Source organism: Oncorhynchus mykiss, chromosome 26 (assembly GCF_057628025.1).
Source record: "Oncorhynchus mykiss isolate SJ-2025 chromosome 26, ASM5762802v1, whole genome shotgun sequence".
Lineage (NCBI taxonomy): Eukaryota > Metazoa > Chordata > Actinopteri > Salmoniformes > Salmonidae > Oncorhynchus > Oncorhynchus mykiss.
In genome coordinates this window covers 19168734-19187666 of record NC_143047.1, presented here as the reverse complement: position 1 = coordinate 19187666, position 18933 = coordinate 19168734, and the positions used below count along the sequence as shown (strand labels likewise).

The 18933-nt window shown below is 43.8% G+C and overlaps 10 non-coding genes across 10 annotated transcripts; all 10 read right to left on the bottom strand.

Moving 5' to 3' along the window:
• Positions 1-1054: 1054 nt before the first annotated feature.
• Positions 1055-1127, bottom strand: trnar-acg (transfer RNA arginine (anticodon ACG)). The gene has a single exon. It is a non-coding gene; the product is annotated as a tRNA-Arg (tRNA).
• Positions 1128-2469: 1342 nt separating this feature from the next.
• On the bottom strand, positions 2470-2542 carry trnar-acg (transfer RNA arginine (anticodon ACG)). Its single transcript has one exon. It is a non-coding gene; the product is annotated as a tRNA-Arg (tRNA).
• Positions 2543-3887: 1345 nt separating this feature from the next.
• On the bottom strand, positions 3888-3960 carry trnar-acg (transfer RNA arginine (anticodon ACG)). Its single transcript has one exon. It is a non-coding gene; the product is annotated as a tRNA-Arg (tRNA).
• Positions 3961-4594: 634 nt separating this feature from the next.
• Positions 4595-4667, bottom strand: trnar-acg (transfer RNA arginine (anticodon ACG)). Its single transcript has one exon. It is a non-coding gene; the product is annotated as a tRNA-Arg (tRNA).
• Positions 4668-6299: 1632 nt separating this feature from the next.
• Positions 6300-6372, bottom strand: trnar-acg (transfer RNA arginine (anticodon ACG)). The gene has a single exon. It is a non-coding gene; the product is annotated as a tRNA-Arg (tRNA).
• A 2342-nt stretch (positions 6373-8714) lies between these two features.
• Positions 8715-8787, bottom strand: trnar-acg (transfer RNA arginine (anticodon ACG)). Its single transcript has one exon. It is a non-coding gene; the product is annotated as a tRNA-Arg (tRNA).
• Positions 8788-9421: 634 nt separating this feature from the next.
• On the bottom strand, positions 9422-9494 carry trnar-acg (transfer RNA arginine (anticodon ACG)). Its single transcript has one exon. It is a non-coding gene; the product is annotated as a tRNA-Arg (tRNA).
• Positions 9495-11126: 1632 nt separating this feature from the next.
• trnar-acg (transfer RNA arginine (anticodon ACG)) lies at positions 11127-11199 on the bottom strand. Its single transcript has one exon. It is a non-coding gene; the product is annotated as a tRNA-Arg (tRNA).
• A 634-nt stretch (positions 11200-11833) lies between these two features.
• On the bottom strand, positions 11834-11906 carry trnar-acg (transfer RNA arginine (anticodon ACG)). Its single transcript has one exon. It is a non-coding gene; the product is annotated as a tRNA-Arg (tRNA).
• Positions 11907-13534: 1628 nt separating this feature from the next.
• Positions 13535-13607, bottom strand: trnar-acg (transfer RNA arginine (anticodon ACG)). The gene has a single exon. It is a non-coding gene; the product is annotated as a tRNA-Arg (tRNA).
• Positions 13608-18933: the final 5326 nt, after the last annotated feature.

The window sequence follows — 18933 nt, the reverse complement described above, 5'->3', positions numbered from 1 at the left end:
AAAGTGATTGTTTTCTTTGTTGAAAACGCGTTATCGGCCTTCCCAATGAAAACCACTTAGAAAAAAATTCAAACATATATTTCATGTAAAAGTTATGTTGAATGTTTCTGGAACATTGAACACGCATGGGAAACAGTGTTTATTCCCATTAAAATGAAGATCTGTGAAGTTATTTGTATTTTTACGAATTATCTTTGAAAGACAAGGTCCTGAAAAAGGGAAGTTTCTTTTTTTGATGGGTTTATGGGGTATACGTTAATGGCGCATGTAGGCAAAGACACTCAGCACAAATTGAAAAGACATCGCTCATTTCCAAATCTCACTCAGACATAGCCTAAATCCACGAGCTTGCCAGGAGTCGAACCTAGAATCGTGTGATCTGTAGTCAGACGCGTTATCCATTGCGCCACAAGCCCGATGCTAAATTCACCCTAACTCTTCTCTAATTGGTCAATTCTGGATACTTGGTAGCGGACGATAATATGATTGGTTATTATGGTTATTAGGCGCATCAGATTTGCGGACATGAGGGGATTCAAATCATCTGGGCCAGGCGCCCGGTTAGGGTGTTTGGCACCGGGTGAAAATTGGAATCGAACTGCTTCCCGGGCGTGAGCACCGTTCAAAGCCCACGGCGAAAGTCGGCTCAAAACAAAAGTGACGAAATTATGTATGTCGAGTAATGAGTAGGATTCAGTGTTTTCACCTGCAAAAGTGATTGTTTTATTTGTTGAAAACGCGTTATCGGCCTTCCCAATGAAAACCACTTAGAAAAAAATTCAAACATATATTTCATGTAAAAGTTATGTTGAATGTTTCTGGAACATTGAACACGCATGGGAAACAGTGTTTAATCCCATTAAAATGAAGATCTGTGAAGTTATTTGTATTTTTACGAATTATCTTTGAAAGACAAGGTCCTGAAAAAGGGAAGTTTCTTTTTTTGATGGGTTTATGGGGTATACGTTAATGGCTCATGTAGGCAAAGACACTCAGCACAAATTGAAAAGACACCGCTCATTTCCAAATCTCACTCAGACATAGACTAAATGCACGAGCTTGCCAGGAGTCGAACCTAGAATCTTCTGATCCGTAGTCAGACGCGTTATCCATTGCGCCACAAGCCCGATGCTAAATTCACCCTCTTCTCTAATTGGTCAATTCTGGATACTTGGTAGCGGACGGTAATATGATTGGTTATTATGGTTATTAGGCGCATCAGATTTGCGGACATGAGGGGATTCAAATCATCTGGGCCAGGCGCCCGGTTAGGGTGTTTGGCACCGGGTGAAATTTGGAATCAAACTGCTTCCCGGGTGTGAGCACCGTTCAAAGCCCACGGCGAAAGTCGGCTCAAAACAAAAGTGACGAAATTATGTATGTCGAGTAATGAGTAGGATTCAGTGTTTTCACCTGCAAAAGTGATTGTTTTATTTGTTGAAAACGCGTTATCGGCCTTCCCAATGAAAACCACTTAGAAAAAAATTCAAACATATATTTCATGGAAAAGTTATGTTGAATGTTTCTGGAACATTGAACACGCATGGGAAACAGTGTTTAATCCCATTAAAATGAAGATCTGTGAAGTTATTTGTATTTTTACGAATTATCTTTGAAAGACAAGGTCCTGAAAAAGGGAAGTTTCTTTTTTTGATGGGTTTATGGGGTATACGTTAATGGCGCATGTAGGCAAAGACACTCAGCACAAATTGAAAAGACACCGCTCATTTCCAAATCTCACTCAGACATAGACTAAATGCACGAGCTTGCCAGGAGTGGAACCTAGAATCTTCTGATCCGTAGTGAGACGCGTTATCCATTGCGCCACAAGCCCGATGCTAAATTCGCCCTCTTCTCTAATTGGTCAATTCTGGATACTTGGTAGCGGACGGTAATATGATTGGTTATTATGGTTATTAGGCGCATCAGATTTGCGGACATTGAGGGGATTCAAATCATCTGGGCCAGGCGCCCGGTTAGGGTGTTTGGCACCGGGTGAAATTTGGAATCGAACTGCTTCCCGGGCGTGAGCACCGTTCAAAGCCCACGGCGAAAGTCGGCTCAAAACAAAAGTGACGAAATTATGTATGTCGAGTAATGAGTAGGATTCAGTGTTTTCACCTGCAAAAGTGATTGTTTTCTTTGTTGAAAACGCGTTATCGGCCTTCCCAATGAAAACCACTTAGAAAAAAATTCAAACATATATTTCATGGAAAAGTTATGTTGAATGTTTCTGGAACATTGAACACGCATGGGAAACAGTGTTTAATCCCATTAAAATGAAGATCTGTGAAGTTATTTGTATTTTTACGAATTATCTTTGAAAGACAAGGTCCTGAAAAAGGGAAGTTTCTTTTTTTGATGGGTTTATGGGGTATACGTTAATGGCTCATGTAGGCAAAGACACTCAGCACAAATTGAAAAGACACCACTCATTTCCAAATCTCACTCAGACATAGACTAAATGCACGAGCTTGCCAGGAGTCGAACCTAGAATCTTCTGATCCGTAGTCAGACGCGTTATCCATTGCGCCACAAGCCCGATGCTAAATTCACCCTCTTCTCTAATTGGTCAATTCTGGATACTTGGTAGCGGACGGTAATATGATTGGTTATTATGGTTATTAGGCGCATCAGATTTGCGGACATGAGGGGATTCAAATCATCTGGGCCAGGCGCCCGGTTAGGGTGTTTGGCACCGGGTGAAATTTGGAATCAAACTGCTTCCCGGGCTTGAGCACCGTTCAAAGCCCACGGCGAAAGTCGGCTCAAAACAAAAGTGACGAAATTATGTATGTCGAGTAATGAGTAGGATTCAGTGTTTTCACCTGCAAAAGTGATTGTTTTCTTTGTTGAAAACGCGTTATCGGCCTTCCCAATGAAAACCACTTAGAAAAAAATTCAAACATATATTTCATGGAAAAGTTATGTTGAATGTTTCTGGAACATTGAACACGCATGGGAAACAGTGTTTAATCCCATTAAAATGAAGATCTGTGAAGTTATTTGTATTTTTACGAATTATCTTTGAAAGACAAGGTCCTGAAAAAGGGAAGTTTCTTTTTTTGATGGGTTTATGGGGTATACGTTAATGGCGCATGTAGGCAAAGACACTCAGCACAAATTGAAAAGACATCGCTCATTTCCAAATCTCACTCAGACATAGCCTAAATCCACGAGCTTGCCAGGAGTCGAACCTAGAATCGTGTGATCTGTAGTCAGACGCGTTATCCATTGTGCCACAAGCCCGATGCTAAATTCACCCTAACTCTTCTCTAATTGGTCAATTCTGGATACTTGGTAGCGGACGATAATATGATTGGTTATTATGGTTATTAGGCGCATCAGATTTGCGGACATGAGGGGATTCAAATCATCTGGGCCAGGCGCCCGGTTAGGGTGTTTGGCACCGGGTGAAATTTGGAATCGAACTGCTTCCCGGGCGTGAGCACCGTTCAAAGCCCACGGCGAAAGTCGGCTCAAAACAAAAGTGACGAAATTATGTATGTCGAGTAATGAGTAGGATTCAGTGTTTTCACCTGCAAAAGTGATTGTTTTATTTGTTGAAAACGCGTTATCGGCCTTCCCAATGAAAACCACTTAGAAAAAAATTCAAACATATATTTCATGTAAAAGTTATGTTGAATGTTTCTGGAACATTGAACATGCATGGGAAACAGTGTTTAATCCCATTAAAATGAAGATCTGTGAAGTTATTTGTATTTTTACGAATTATCTTTGAAAGACAAGGTCCTGAAAAAGGGAAGTTTCTTTTTTTGATGGGTTTATGGGGTATACGTTAATGGCTCATGTAGGCAAAGACACTCAGCACAAATTGAAAAGACACCGCTCATTTCCAAATCTCACTCAGACATAGACTAAATGCACGAGCTTGCCAGGAGTCGAACCTAGAATCTTCTGATCCGTAGTCAGACGCGTTATCCATTGCGCCACAAGCCCGATGCTAAATTCACCCTCTTCTCTAATTGGTCAATTCTGGATACTTGGTAGCGGACGGTAATATGATTGGTTATTATGGTTATTAGGCGCATCAGATTTGCGGACATGAGGGGATTCAAATCATCTGGGCCAGGCGCCCGGTTAGGGTGTTTGGCACCGGGTGAAATTTGGAATCAAACTGCTTCCCGGGCGTGAGCACCGTTCAAAGCCCACGGCGAAAGTCGGCTCAAAACAAAAGTGACGAAATTATGTATGTCGAGTAATGAGTAGGATTCAGTGTTTTCACCTGCAAAAGTGATTGTTTTATTTGTTGAAAACGCGTTATCGGCCTTCCCAATGAAAACCACTTAGAAAAAAATTCAAACATATATTTCATGTAAAAGTTATGTTGAATGTTTCTGGAACATTGAACACGCATGGGAAACAGTGTTTAATCCCATTAAAATGAAGATCTGTGAAGTTATTTGTATTTTTACGAATTATCTTTGAAAGACAAGGTCCTGAAAAAGGGAAGTTTCTTTTTTTGATGGGTTTATGGGGTATACGTTAATGGCGCATGTAGGCAAAGACACTCAGCACAAATTGAAAAGACACCGCTCATTTCCAAATCTCACTCAGACATAGACTAAATGCACGAGCTTGCCAGGAGTCGAACCTAGAATCTTCTGATCCGTAGTCAGACGCGTTATCCATTGCGCCACAAGCCCGATGCTAAATTCGCCCTCTTCTCTAATTGGTCAATTCTGGATACTTGGTAGCGGACGGTAATATGATTGGTTATTATGGTTATTAGGCGCATCAGATTTGCGGACATTGAGGGGATTCAAATCATCTGGGCCAGGCGCCCGGTTAGGGTGTTTGGCACCGGGTGAAATTTGGAATCGAACTGCTTCCCGGGCGTGAGCACCGTTCAAAGCCCACGGCGAAATTAGGCTCAAAACAAAAGTGACGTAATTATGTATGTCGAGTAATGAGTAGGATTCACTGATTTCACCTGCAAAAGTGATTGTTTTATTTGTTGAAAACGCGTTATCGGCCTTTCCAATGAAAACGACTTAGAACATTCAAACATATATTTCATGGAAAAGTTATGTTGAATGTTTCTGGAACACGCACTATGCTGCCTTGTTGACAACATGATCGAGCCGGTGAGGGCCCTCCTCGCCGATAAAGCGTAACAAACTTAACATTTCTAAATATTTGTATGAACATGCCAAGATTAAACAACTGAGACATAAACTGAACAAGTTCCACAGACATGTGACTAACATAAATGGAATAACATGTCCCTGAACAAAGGGGGGTCAAAATCAAAAGTAACCGTCAGTATCTGGTGTGGCCACCAGCTGCATTAAGAATTGCAGTGCATCTCCTCCTCATGGACTGCACCAGATTTGCCAGTTCTTGCTGTGAGATGTTACCCCACTCTTCCACCAAGGCAACTGCAAGTTCCCGGACATTTCTGGGGGGAATGGCCCTAGCCCTCATCCTCCGATCCAACAGGTCCCAGACGTGCTCAAAGGGCTGAGATGCGGGTTCTTCGCTGGCCATGGCAGAACACTGACATTCCTGTCTTGCAGGAAATCACACACAGAATGAGCAGTATGGCTGGTGGCATTGTCATGCTGGAGGGTCACGTCAGGATGAGCCTGCAGGAAGGGTACCACATGAGGGGGGAGGATGTCTTCCTTGTAACACACAGCATTGAGATTGCCTGCAATGACAAGCTCAGTCTGATGATGCTGTGACACACCGCCCCAGACCAGGAAGTACCCCCCACCTCCATCCCGCTTCAGAGTACAGGCCTCGGTGTAACACTCATTCCTTCGACAATAAACGCATATCCGACCATCACCCCTGGTGAGACAAAACCGCAACTCGTCAATGAAGAGCACTTTTTGACAGTCCTGTCTGGTCCAGCAAAGGTGGGTTTGTGCCCACGCAGATGAGCAGGGACCCTGGGCATCTTTCTTTTTGTGTTTTTCAGAGTCAGTAGAAAGGCCTCTTTAGTATCCTAAGTTTTCAAAACTTCTTAATTGCCTACCATCTGTAAGCTGTTAGTGTCTTAATGATGTTCCACATATGCATGTTCATTAATTGTTTATGGTTCATTGAACACGCATGGGAAACAGTGTTTAATCCCATTAAAATGAAGATCTGTGAAGTTATTTGTATTTTTACGAATTATCTTTGAAAGACAAGGTCCTGAAAAAGGGAAGTTTATTTTTTTGATGGGTTTATGAGGTATGCATTATTGGCGCATGTAGGCAAAGACACTCAGCACAAATTGAAAAGATATCGCTCATTTCCAAATCTCACTCAGACATAGAAAAAATGCACGAGCTTGCCAGGAGTCGAACCTAGAATCTTCTGATCCGTAGTCAGACGCGTTATCCATTGCGCCACAAGCCCGATGCTAAATTCACCCTAACTCTTCTCTAATTGGTCATTTCTGGATACTTGGTAGCGGACGGTAATATGATTGGTTATTATGGTTATTAGGCGCATCAGATTTGCGGACATGAGGGGATTCAAATCATCTGGGCCAGGCGCCCGGTTAGGGTGTTTGGCACCGGGTGAAATTTGGAATCGAACTGCTTCCCGGGTGTGAGCACCGTTCAAAGCCCACGGCGAAAGTCGGCTCAAAACAAAAGTGACGAAATTATGTATGTCGAGTAATGAGTAGGATTCAGTGTTTTCACCTGCAAAAGTGATTGTTTTATTTGTTGAAAACGCGTTATCGGCCTTCCCAATGAAAACCACTTAGAAAAAAATTCAAACATATATTTCATGGAAAAGTTATGTTGAATGTTTCTGGAACATTGAACACGCATGGGAAACAGTGTTTAATCCCATTAAAATGAAGATCTGTGAAGTTATTTGTATTTTTACGAATTATCTTTGAAAGACAAGGTCCTGAAAAAGGGAAGTTTCTTTTTTTGATGGGTTTATGGGGTATACGTTAATGGCGCATGTAGGCAAAGACACTCAGCACAAATTGAAAAGACACCGCTCATTTCCAAATCTCACTCAGACATAGACTAAATGCACGAGCTTGCCAGGAGTGGAACCTAGAATCTTCTGATCCGTAGTCAGACGCGTTATCCATTGCGCCACAAGCCCGATGCTAAATTCGCCCTCTTCTCTAATTGGTCAATTCTGGATACTTGGTAGCGGACGGTAATATGATTGGTTATTATGGTTATTAGGCGCATCAGATTTGCGGACATTGAGGGGATTCAAATCATCTGGGCCAGGCGCCCGGTTAGGGTGTTTGGCACCGGGTGAAATTTGGAATCGAACTGCTTCCCGGGCGTGAGCACCGTTCAAAGCCCACGGCGAAATTAGGCTCAAAACAAAAGTGACGTAATTATGTATGTCGAGTAATGAGTAGGATTCACTGATTTCACCTGCAAAAGTGATTGTTTTATTTGTTGAAAACGCGTTATCGGCCTTTCCAATGAAAACGACTTAGAACATTCAAACATATATTTAATGGAAAAGTTATGTTGAATGTTTCTGGAACACGCACTATGCTGCCTTGTTGACAACATGATCGAGCGGTGAGGGCCCTCCTCGCCGATAAAGCGTAACAAACTTAACATTTCTAAATATTTGTATGAACATGCCAAGATTAAACAACTGAGACATAAACTGAACAAGTTCCACAGACATGTGACTAACATAAATGGAATAACATGTCCCTGAACAAAGGGGGGTCAAAATCAAAAGTAACCGTCAGTATCTGGTGTGGCCACCAGCTGCATTAAGAATTGCAGTGCATCTCCTCCTCATGGACTGCACCAGATTTGCCAGTTCTTGCTGTGAGATGTTACCCCACTCTTCCACCAAGGCAACTGCAAGTTCCCGGACATTTCTGGGGGGAATGGCCCTAGCCCTCATCCTCCGATCCAACAGGTCCCAGACGTGCTCAAAGGGCTGAGATGCGGGTTCTTCGCTGGCCATGGCAGAACACTGACATTCCTGTCTTGCAGGAAATCACACACAGAATGAGCAGTATGGCTGGTGGCATTGTCATGCTGGAGGGTCACGTCAGGATGAGCCTGCAGGAAGGGTACCACATGAGGGGGGAGGATGTCTTCCTTGTAACACACAGCATTGAGATTGCCTGCAATGACAAGCTCAGTCTGATGATGCTGTGACACACCGCCCCAGACCAGGACGTACCCCCCACCTCCATCCCGCTTCAGAGTACAGGCCTCGGTGTAACACTCATTCCTTCGACAATAAACGCATATCCGACCATCACCCCTGGTGAGACAAAACCGCAACTCGTCAATGAAGAGCACTTTTTGACAGTCCTGTCTGGTCCAGCAAAGGTGGGTTTGTGCCCACGCAGATGAGCAGGGACCCTGGGCATCTTTCTTTTTGTGTTTTTCAGAGTCAGTAGAAAGGCCTCTTTAGTATCCTAAGTTTTCAAAACTTCTTAATTGCCTACCATCTGTAAGCTGTTAGTGTCTTAATGATGTTCCACATATGCATGTTCATTAATTGTTTATGGTTCATTGAACACGCATGGGAAACAGTGTTTAATCCCATTAAAATGAAGATCTGTGAAGTTATTTGTATTTTTACGAATTATCTTTGAAAGACAAGGTCCTGAAAAAGGGAAGTTTATTTTTTTGATGGGTTTATGAGGTATGCATTATTGGCGCATGTAGGCAAAGACACTCAGCACAAATTGAAAAGACATCGCTCATTTCCAAATCTCACTCAGACATAGAAAAAATGCACGAGCTTGCCAGGAGTCGAACCTAGAATCTTCTGATCCGTAGTCAGACGCGTTATCCATTGCGCCACAAGCCCGATGCTAAATTCACCCTAACTCTTCTCTAATTGGTCATTTCTGGATACTTGGTAGCGGACGGTAATATGATTGGTTATTATGGTTATTAGGCGCATCAGATTTGCGGACATGAGGGGATTCAAATCATCTGGGCCAGGCGCCCGGTTAGGGTGTTTGGCACCTGGTGAAATTTGGAATCGAACTGCTTCCCGGGCGTGAGCACCGTTCAAAGCCCACGGCGAAAGTCGGCTCAAAACAAAAGTGACGAAATTATGTATGTCGAGTAATGAGTAGGATTCAGTGTTTTCACCTGCAAAAGTGATTGTTTTATTTGTTGAAAACGCGTTATCGGCCTTCCCAATGAAAACCACTTAGAAAAAAATTCAAACATATATTTCATGGAAAAATTATGTTGAATGTTTCTGGAACATTGAACACGCATGGGAAACAGTGTTTAATCCCATTAAAATGAAGATCTGTGAAGTTATTTGTATTTTTACGAATTATCTAAGACAAGGTCCTGAAAAAGGGAAGTTTCTTTTTTTGCTGGGTTTATGAGGTATAAATTAATGGCGCATGTAGGCAAAGACAGTCAGCACAAATTGAAAAGACACCGCTCATTTCCAAATCTCACTCAGACATAGACTAAATGCACGAGCTTGCCAGGAGTCGAACCTAGAATCTTCTGATCCGTAGTCAGACGCGTTATCCATTGCGCCACAAGCCCGATGCTAAATTCACCCTCTTCTCTAATTGGTCAATTCTGGATACTTGGTAGCGGACGGTAATATGATTGGTTATTATGGTTATTAGGCGCATCAGATTTGCGGACATTGAGGGGATTCAAATCATCTGGGCCAGGCGCCCGGTTAGGGTGTTTGGCACCGGGTGAAATTTGGAATCGAACTGCTTCCCGGGCGTGAGCACCGTTCAAAGCCCACGGCGAAATTCGGCTCAAAACAAAAGTGACGTAATTATGTATGTCGAGTAATGAGTAGGATTCACTGATTTCACCTGCAAAAGTGATTGTTTTATTTGTTGAAAACGCGTTATCGGCCTTTCCAATGAAAACGACTTAGAAAATTCAAACATATATTTCATGGAAAAGTTATGTTGAATGTTTCTGGAACACGCACTATGCTGCCTTGTTGACAACATGATCGAGCGGTGAGTGCCCTCCTCGCCGATAAAGCTTAACAAACTTAACATTTCTAAATATTTGTATGAACATGCCAAGATTAAACAACTGAGACATAAACTGAACAAGTTCCACAGACATGTGACTAACATAAATGGAATAACATGTCCCTGAACAAAGGGGGGTCAAAATCAAAAGTAACAGTCAGTATCTGGTGTGGCCACCAGCTGCATTAAGAATTGCAGTGCATCTCCTCCTCATGGACTGCACCAGATTTGCCAGTTCTTGCTGTGAGATGTTACCCCACACTTCCACCAAGGCAACTGCAAGTTCCCGGACATTTCTGGGGGGAATGGCCCTAGCCCTCACCCTCCGATCCAACAGGTCCCAGACGTGCTCAAAGGGATTGAGATGCGGGTTCTTCGCTGGCCATGGCAGAACACTGACATTCCTGTCTTGCAGGAAATCACACACAGAATGAGCAGTATGGCTGGTGGCATTGTCATGCTGGAGGGTCACGTCAGGATGAGCCTGCAGGAAGGGTACCACATGAGGGGGGAGGATGTCTTCCTTGTAACACACAGCATTGAGATTGCCTGCAATGACAAGCTCAGTCTGATGATGCTGTGACACACCGCCCCAGACCAGGACGTACCCCCCACCTCCATCCCGCTTCAGAGTACAGGCCTCGGTGTAACACTCATTCCTTCGACAATAAACGCATATCCGACCATCACCCCTGGTGAGACAAAACCGCAACTCGTCAATGAAGAGCACTTTTTGACAGTCCTGTCTGGTCCAGCAAAGGTGGGTTTGTGCCCACGCAGATGAGCAGGGACCCTGGGCATCTTTCTTTTTGTGTTTTTCAGAGTCAGTAGAAAGGCCTCTTTAGTATCCTAAGTTTTCAAAACTTCTTAATTGCCTACCATCTGTAAGCTGTTAGTGTCTTAATGATGTTCCACATATGCATGTTCATTAATTGTTTATGGTTCATTGAACACGCATGGGAAACAGTGTTTAATCCCATTAAAATGAAGATCTGTGAAGTTATTTATATTTTTACGAATTATCTTTGAAAGACAAGGTCCTGAAAAAGGGAAGTTTATTTTTTTGATGGGTTTATGAGGTATGCATTAATGGCGCATGTAGGCAAAGACACTCAGCACAAATTGAAAAGACATCGCTCATTTCCAAATCTCACTCAGACATAGAAAAAATGCACGAGCTTGCCAGGAGTCGAACCTAGAATCTTCTGATCCGTAGTCAGACGCGTTATCCATTGCGCCACAAGCCCGATGCTAAGTTCATCCTAACTCTTCTCTAATTGGTCAATTCTGGATACTTGGTAGCGGACGGTAATATGATTGGTTATTATGGTTATTAGGCGCATCAGATTTGCGGACATGAGGGGATTCAAATCATCTGGGCCAGGCGCCCGGTTAGGGTGTTTGGCACCTGGTGAAATTTGGAATCGAACTGCTTCCCGGGCGTGAGCACCGTTCAAAGCCCACGGCGAAAGTCGGCTCAAAACAAAAGTGACGAAATTATGTATGTCGAGTAATGAGTAGGATTCAGTGTTTTCACCTGCAAAAGTGATTGTTTTATTTGTTGAAAACGCGTTATCGGCCTTCCCAATGAAAACCACTTAGAAAAAAATTCAAACATATATTTCATGGAAAAATTATGTTGAATGTTTCTGGAACATTGAACACGCATGGGAAACAGTGTTTAATCCCATTAAAATGAAGATCTGTGAAGTTATTTGTATTTTTACGAATTATCTAAGACAAGGTCCTGAAAAAGGGAAGTTTCTTTTTTTGCTGGGTTTATGAGGTATAAATTAATGGCGCATGTAGGCAAAGACAGTCAGCACAAATTGAAAAGACACCGCTCATTTCCAAATCTCACTCAGACATAGACTAAATGCACGAGCTTGCCAGGAGTCGAACCTAGAATCTTCTGATCCGTAGTCAGACGCGTTATCCATTGCGCCACAAGCCCGATGCTAAATTCACCCTCTTCTCTAATTGGTCAATTCTGGATACTTGGTAGCGGACGGTAATATGATTGGTTATTATGGTTATTAGGCGCATCAGATTTGCGGACATTGAGGGGATTCAAATCATCTGGGCCAGGCGCCCGGTTAGGGTGTTTGGCACCGGGTGAAATTTGGAATCGAACTGCTTCCCGGGCGTGAGCACCGTTCAAAGCCCACGGCGAAATTCGGCTCAAAACAAAAGTGACGTAATTATGTATGTCGAGTAATGAGTAGGATTCACTGATTTCACCTGCAAAAGTGATTGTTTTATTTGTTGAAAACGCGTTATCGGCCTTTCCAATGAAAACGACTTAGAAAATTCAAACATATATTTCATGGAAAAGTTATGTTGAATGTTTCTGGAACACGCACTATGCTGCCTTGTTGACAACATGATCGAGCGGTGAGTGCCCTCCTCGCCGATAAAGCTTAACAAACTTAACATTTCTAAATATTTGTATGAACATGCCAAGATTAAACAACTGAGACATAAACTGAACAAGTTCCACAGACATGTGACTAACATAAATGGAATAACATGTCCCTGAACAAAGGGGGGTCAAAATCAAAAGTAACAGTCAGTATCTGGTGTGGCCACCAGCTGCATTAAGAATTGCAGTGCATCTCCTCCTCATGGACTGCACCAGATTTGCCAGTTCTTGCTGTGAGATGTTACCCCACACTTCCACCAAGGCAACTGCAAGTTCCCGGACATTTCTGGGGGGAATGGCCCTAGCCCTCACCCTCCGATCCAACAGGTCCCAGACGTGCTCAAAGGGATTGAGATGCGGGTTCTTCGCTGGCCATGGCAGAACACTGACATTCCTGTCTTGCAGGAAATCACACACAGAATGAGCAGTATGGCTGGTGGCATTGTCATGCTGGAGGGTCACGTCAGGATGAGCCTGCAGGAAGGGTACCACATGAGGGGGGAGGATGTCTTCCTTGTAACACACAGCATTGAGATTGCCTGCAATGACAAGCTCAGTCTGATGATGCTGTGACACACCGCCCCAGACCAGGACGTACCCCCCACCTCCATCCCGCTTCAGAGTACAGGCCTCGGTGTAACACTCATTCCTTCGACAATAAACGCATATCCGACCATCACCCCTGGTGAGACAAAACCGCAACTCGTCAATGAAGAGCACTTTTTGACAGTCCTGTCTGGTCCAGCAAAGGTGGGTTTGTGCCCACGCAGATGAGCAGGGACCCTGGGCATCTTTCTTTTTGTGTTTTTCAGAGTCAGTAGAAAGGCCTCTTTAGTATCCTAAGTTTTCAAAACTTCTTAATTGCCTACCATCTGTAAGCTGTTAGTGTCTTAATGATGTTCCACATATGCATGTTCATTAATTGTTTATGGTTCATTGAACACGCATGGGAAACAGTGTTTAATCCCATTAAAATGAAGATCTGTGAAGTTATTTGTATTTTTACGAATTATCTAAGACAAGGTCCTGAAAAAGGGAAGTTTCTTTTTTTGCTGGGTTTATGAGGTATAAATTAATGGCGCATGTAGGCAAAGACAGTCAGCACAAATTGAAAAGACACCGCTCATTTCCAAATCTCACTCAGACATAGACTAAATGCACGAGCTTGCCAGGAGTCGAACCTAGAATCTTCTGATCCGTAGTCAGACGCGTTATCCATTGCGCCACAAGCCCGATGCTAAATTCACCCTCTTCTCTAATTGGTCAATTCTGGATACTTGGTAGCGGACGGTAATATGATTGGTTATTATGGTTATTAGGCGCATCAGATTTGCGGACATTGAGGGGATTCAAATCATCTGGGCCAGGCGCCCGGTTAGGGTGTTTGGCACCGGGTGAAATTTGGAATCGAACTGCTTCCCGGGCGTGAGCACCGTTCAAAGCCCACGGCGAAATTCGGCTCAAAACAAAAGTGACGTAATTATGTATGTCGAGTAATGAGTAGGATTCACTGATTTCACCTGCAAAAGTGATTGTTTTATTTGTTGAAAACGCGTTATCGGCCTTTCCAATGAAAACGACTTAGAAAATTCAAACATATATTTCATGGAAAAGTTATGTTGAATGTTTCTGGAACACGCACTATGCTGCCTTGTTGACAACATGATCGAGCGGTGAGTGCCCTCCTCGCCGATAAAGCTTAACAAACTTAACATTTCTAAATATTTGTATGAACATGCCAAGATTAAACAACTGAGACATAAACTGAACAAGTTCCACAGACATGTGACTAACATAAATGGAATAACATGTCCCTGAACAAAGGGGGGTCAAAATCAAAAGTAACAGTCAGTATCTGGTGTGGCCACCAGCTGCATTAAGAATTGCAGTGCATCTCCTCCTCATGGACTGCACCAGATTTGCCAGTTCTTGCTGTGAGATGTTACCCCACACTTCCACCAAGGCAACTGCAAGTTCCCGGACATTTCTGGGGGGAATGGCCCTAGCCCTCACCCTCCGATCCAACAGGTCCCAGACGTGCTCAAAGGGATTGAGATGCGGGTTCTTCGCTGGCCATGGCAGAACACTGACATTCCTGTCTTGCAGGAAATCACACACAGAATGAGCAGTATGGCTGGTGGCATTGTCATGCTGGAGGGTCACGTCAGGATGAGCCTGCAGGAAGGGTACCACATGAGGGGGGAGGATGTCTTCCTTGTAACACACAGCATTGAGATTGCCTGCAATGACAAGCTCAGTCTGATGATGCTGTGACACACCGCCCCAGACCAGGACGTACCCCCCACCTCCATCCCGCTTCAGAGTACAGGCCTCGGTGTAACACTCATTCCTTCGACAATAAACGCATATCCGACCATCACCCCTGGTGAGACAAAACCGCAACTCGTCAATGAAGAGCACTTTTTGACAGTCCTGTCTGGTCCAGCAAAGGTGGGTTTGTGCCCACGCAGATGAGCAGGGACCCTGGGCATCTTTCTTTTTGTGTTTTTCAGAGTCAGTAGAAAGGCCTCTTTAGTATCCTAAGTTTTCAAAACTTCTTAATTGCCTACCATCTGTAAGCTGTTAGTGTCTTAATGATGTTCCACATATGCATGTTCATTAATTGTTTATGGTTCATTGAACACGCATGGGAAACAGTGTTTAATCCCATTAAAATGAAGATCTGTGAAGTTATTTGTATTTTTACGAATTATCTAAGACAAGGTCCTGAAAAAGGGAAGTTTCTTTTTTTGCTGGGTTTATGAGGTATAAATTAATGGCGCATGTAGGCAAAGACAGTCAGCACAAATTGAAAAGACACCGCTCATTTCCAAATCTCACTCAGACATAGACTAAATGCACAAGCTTGCCAGGAGTCGAACCTAGAATCTTCTGATCCGTAGTCAGACGCGTTATCCATTGCGCCACAAGCCCGATGCTAAATTCACCCTCTTCTCTAATTGGTCAATTCTGGATACTTGGTAGCGGACGGTAATATGATTGGTTATTATGGTTATTAGGCGCATCAGATTTGCGGACATTGAGGGGATTCAAATCATCTGGGCCAGGCGCCCGGTTAGGGTGTTTGGCACCGGGTGAAATTTGGAATCGAACTGCTTCCCGGGCGTGAGCACCGTACAAAGCCCACGGCGAAATTCGGCTCAAAACAAAAGTGACGTAATTATGTATGTCGAGTAATGAGTAGGATTCACTGATTTCACCTGCAAAAGTGATTGTTTTATTTGTTGAAAACGCGTTATCGGCCTTTCCAATGAAAACGACTTAGAAAATTCAAACATATATTTCATGGAAAAGTTATGTTGAATGTTTCTGGAACACGCACTATGCTGCCTTGTTGACAACATGATCGAGCGGTGAGTGCCCTCCTCGCCGATAAAGCTTAACAAACTTAACATTTCTAAATATTTGTATGAACATGCCAAGATTAAACAACTGAGACATAAACTGAACAAGTTCCACAGACATGTGACTAACATAAATGGAATAACATGTCCCTGAACAAAGGGGGGTCAAAATCAAAAGTAACAGTCAGTATCTGGTGTGGCCACCAGCTGCATTAAGAATTGCAGTGCATCTCCTCCTCATGGACTGCACCAGATTTGCCAGTTCTTGCTGTGAGATGTTACCCCACACTTCCACCAAGGCAACTGCAAGTTCCCGGACATTTCTGGGGGAAATGGCCCTAGCCCTCACCCTCCGATCCAACAGGTCCCAGACGTGCTCAAAGGGATTGAGCCCGATGCTAAATTCACCCTCTTCTCTAATTGGTCAATTCTGGATACTTGGTAGCGGACGGTAATATGATTGGTTATTATGGTTATTAGGCGCATCAGATTTGCGGACATTGAGGGGATTCAAATCATCTGGGCCAGGCGCCCGGTTAGGGTGTTTGGCACCGGGTGAAATTTGGAATCGAACTGCTTCCCGGGCGTGAGCACCGTTCAAAGCCCACGGCGAAATTCGGCTCAAAACAAAAGTGACGTAATTATGTATGTCGAGTAATGAGTAGGATTCACTGATTTCACCTGCAAAAGTGATTGTTTTATTTGTTGAAAACGCGTTATCGGCCTTTCCAATGAAAACGACTTAGAAAATTCAAACATATATTTCATGGAAAAGTTATGTTGAATGTTTCTGGAACACGCACTATGCTGCCTTGTTGACAACATGATCGAGCGGTGAGTGCCCTCCTCGCCGATAAAGCTTAACAAACTTAACATTTCTAAATATTTTTATGAACATGCCAAGATTAAACAACTGAGACATAAACTGAACAAGTTCCACAGACATGTGACTAACATAAATGGAATAACATGTCCCTGAACAAAGGGGGGTCAAAATCAAAAGTAACAGTCAGTATCTGGTGTGGCCACCAGCTGCATTAAGAATTGCAGTGCATCTCCTCCTCATGGACTGCACCAGATTTGCCAGTTCTTGCTGTGAGATGTTACCCCACACTTCCACCAAGGCAACTGCAAGTTCCCGGACATTTCTGGGGGGAATGGCCCTAGCCCTCACCCTCCGATCCAACAGGTCCCAGACGTGCTCAAAGGGATTGAGATGCGGGTTCTTCGCTGGCCATGGCAGAACACTGACATTCCTGTCTTGCAGGAAATCACACACAGAATGAGCAGTATGGCTGGTGGCATTGTCATGCTGGAGGGTCACGTCAGGATGAGCCTGCAGGAAGGGTACCACATGAGGGGGGAGGATGTCTTCCTTGTAACACACAGCATTGAGATTGCCTGCAATGACAAGCTCAGTCTGATGATGCTGTGACACACCGCCCCAGACCAGGACGTACCCCCCACCTCCATCCCGCTTCAGAGTACAGGCCTCGGTGTAACACTCATTCCTTCGACAATAAACGCATATCCGACCATCACCCCTGGTGAGACAAAACCGCAACTCGTCAATGAAGAGCACTTTTTGACAGTCCTGTCTGGTCCAGCAAAGGTGGGTTTGTGCCCACGCAGATGAGCAGGGACCCTGGGCATCTTTCTTTTTGTGTTTTTCAGAGTCAGTAGAAAGGCCTCTTTAGTATCCTAAGTTTTCAAAACTTCTTAATTGCCTACCATCTGTAAGCTGTTAGTGTCTTAATGATGTTCCACATATGCATGTTCATTAATTGTTTATGGTTCATTGAACACGCATGGGAAACAGTGTTTAATCCCATTAAAATGAAGATCTGTGAAGTTATTTGTATTTTTACGAATTATCTAAGACAAGGTCCTGAAAAAGGGAAGTTTCTTTTTTTGCTGGGTTTATGAGGTATAAATTAATGGCGCATGTAGGCAAAGACAGTCAGCACAAATTGAAAAGACACCGCTCATTTCCAAATCTCACTCAGACATAGACTAAATGCACAAGCTTGCCAGGAGTCGAACCTAGAATCTTCTGATCCGTAGTCAGACGCGTTATCCATTGCGCCACAAGCCCGATGCTAAATTCACCCTCTTCTCTAATTGGTCAATTCTGGATACTTGGTAGCGGACGGTAATATGATTGGTTATTATGGTTATTAGGCGCATCAGATTTGCGGACATTGAGGGGATTCAAATCATCTGGGCCAGGCGCCCGGTTAGGGTGTTTGGCACCGGGTGAAATTTGGAATCGAACTGCTTCCCGGGCGTGAGCACCGTTCAAAGCCCACGGCGAAATTCGGCTCAAAACAAAAGTGACGTAATTATGTATGTCGAGTAATGAGTAGGATTCACTGATTTCACCTGCAAAAGTGATTGTTTTATTTGTTGAAAACGCGTTATCGGCCTTTCCAATGAAAACGACTTAGAAAATTCAAACATATATTTCATGGAAAAGTTATGTTGAATGTTTCTGGAACACGCACTATGCTGCCTTGTTGACAACATGATCGAGCGGTGAGTGCCCTCCTCGCCGATAAAGCAAAACAAACTTAACATTTCTAAATATTTGTATGAACATGCCAAGATTAAACAACTGAGACATAAACTGAACAAGTTCCACAGACATGTGACTAACATAAATGGAATAACATGTCCCTGAACAAAGGGGGGTCAAAATCAAAAGTAACAGTCAGTATCTGGTGTGGCCACCAGCTGCATTAAGAATTGCAGTGCATCTCCTCCTCATGGACTGCACCAGATTTGCCAGTTCTTGCTGTGAGATGTTACCCCACACTTCCACCAAGGCAACTGCAAGTTCCCGGACATTTCTGGGGGGAATGGCCCTAGCCCTCACCCTCCGATCCAACAGGTCCCAGACGTGCTCAAAGGGATTGAGATGCGGGTTCTTCGCTGGCCATGGCAGAACACTGACATTCCTGTCTTGCAGGAAATCACACACAGAATGAGCAGTATGGCTGGTGGCATTGTCATGCTGGAGGGTCACGTCAGGATGAGCCTGCAGGAAGGGTACCACATGAGGGGGGAGGATGTCTTCCTTGTAACACACAGCATTGAGATTGCCTGCAATGACAAGCTCAGTCTGATGATGCTGTGACACACCGCCCCAGACCAGGACGTACCCCCCACCTCCATCCCGCTTCAGAGTACAGGCC